This window comes from Nerophis lumbriciformis, linkage group LG04 (genome assembly GCF_033978685.3).
Source record: "Nerophis lumbriciformis linkage group LG04, RoL_Nlum_v2.1, whole genome shotgun sequence".
NCBI lineage: Eukaryota > Metazoa > Chordata > Actinopteri > Syngnathiformes > Syngnathidae > Nerophis > Nerophis lumbriciformis.
This window is the reverse complement of record NC_084551.2, coordinates 56,072,501-56,075,000: the sequence shown is the minus strand read 5'-3', so window position 1 is coordinate 56,075,000 and position 2,500 is coordinate 56,072,501.

Sequence of the window (2,500 nt, the reverse complement as noted above, 5' to 3'; positions counted from 1 at the left end):
AAAAGCTATGATGTTTAGGCTTAAATTAATACAATTTGCTAGAATCTTCGCAGAAAACATTCGCCTGCAAACATTAGCATGCTAACATGAAAATAAGTTGGCGTCAAGTATCAAAAGACATTATTTTTAGGTTTGAAATAATACAATTAGCAAAAATCCCAACATAAAACATTAGCATGCTAACATAGGAACATTTAACATAAGTCTAAGATGGCGTCAAGTATTAAAAGCTTTTAGGTTTGAATAAGTAAAATAAGCAAACATTTTTAGCATCAAACATTAGCATACTAACATCAGCATGCAAACATAGGAACACTTAGCATACGTCTAAGATGGCGTCAAGTACGGAAAGCCATGGCTTTTAGGTTTGAATGAGTAAAATAAGCAAAAATTTTAAAAGTTAAAGTTAAAGTTAAAGTACCAATGATTGTCACACACACACACTAGGTGTGGCGAGATTATTCTCTGCATTTGACCCATCACCCTTGATCACCCCCTGGGAGGTGAGGGGAGCAGTGGGCAGCAGCGGTGGCCGCGCCCGGGAATCATTTTTGGTGATTTAACCCCCAATTCCAACCCTTGATGCTGAGTGCCAAGCAGGGAGGTAATGCATAAAACATTAGCATGCTAACATTAGCTGACCTTAGTTGACAGACATGCAGATCATGTTTATGGTGATGTTTAGACAAGTTGTCGACATAATGGGGTTCTACGGCATTTAATTGGCTATGTCACCTTGAAACACAAAGCTGAGATGCTATGTTCAGCTAGCTTAGCGTAGCTTGAGCTACGTTGCATTGCTTTTAGCATCTTTCATGTGCAAAATGTTTTAAAGTGTCCTTTAATATTTTGTATTATTTCTATATTTCCTCTTCTTCACGTTTTATATTGATTTGAAATAAACTTTTGTCAACACTTTTGCATCTTCTGCCTCGTTATTCCTGAGACTAGAAAATTCTTGTGGAAATTTTTTGACGGGCCAACTATGAACCTGTCTATGCTATGCTAACTAAAAAGCTACCGTAAAATGCTAGCATGCTTACATTTATAAGATGGAGACAAGTCTAAAATTCATGGTTTTCAATGGTCAAAATTTGCTAAAATGCTAGCATAAAACAGACTGCTACTGTTAACATGATAACCTTTTCTAGGAAAAGTTAGCATACCTCTGTGATGGCACCAATTAACAAAAGTTGTATGTTCAAATGAATCAAATAGCTAAAATGCATAGCATAAAAATATTAGCATGTTAACATGGGAAAAGTTAGCAAACAATCACTATTCCGCCAAGTATCAAAATGAATGATTCTTAGGTTTAATCGAAGAACATGCTAGCATAAAATGTTAATGGAGTGAGCATACTTCTAAGATGGCGTCAAATCATTAAAATTTGCTAACACTTTTGTTTAAAATGTTAGCATGTTTGTAAGATGGTGTCGAATATCACAAGCCATGATTTGTAAACGCAAATAAAATGAGCTAAAAAGTTAGCATAAAACGTTAGCATGCTAACATTAACATGCTAAGCCATTATTTGTAAACGCAAATAAAATGGGCTAAAAAGCTAACATAAAACGTTAGCATGCTAACATTAACATGGTAAGACAGGAGAAGTATGTATACTTCTAAGATGGCGGCAAGTTTCAAACGCCATCATTTTGGGGTGTAAACGGATACAATTTGCTTAAATGCTAGTTGAAAACGTTAGCATATTAATGTTAGCACGCTAACATGGGATACGTTGAAATACTTCCAAGATGGTGTCAAGTATCAAAAAAGCCACAATTTGTAGGTTTAAACAAATAAAATGAGCTAATAAGCTAACATAAAAGTGTTTGCATGCTAACATTAACATGCTAAGATAGGAGAAGTATGTATACTTTTAAGATGGCGGCAAGTTTCAAACACCATCATTTCGGGTGTAAACAAACAAAATTAGCTCAGATGCTCGTTGAAAACGTTAGCATATTAGCGTTAGCACGCTAACATGGGATACGTTGAAATACTTCCAAGATGGTGTCAAGTATCAAAAAAGCCACAATTTGTAGGTTTGAACAAATACAATGAGCTTAAAAGCTAACGTAAAAATATTAGCATTCATATGTTAGCATGCTAACATTATCATAATACCCTTTTTAGCTAAATTTACAGCCATACACCTCAGTGTCATATAACCTGGTACTTGACACATGGTTACTGTTAGCATGCTAACATTTGTATGTTAACATGCTAACATTATCATAAAAACCTTTTTAGCTAAATTTACAGCCATAAACCTCAGTGTGATATAATTTGGTACTTGACACATGGTTACTGTTAGCATGCTAACATATGAATGTTAGCATGCTAACCTTCATATGTTAGCATGCTAACATTATCATAATAACTTTTCTGGCTAAATTTACAGCCATACACCTCAGCTTGGTATAACCTGGTACTTGACACATGGTTACTGTTAGCATGCTAACATTATCATATACACCCTTTTTAGCTAAATTTA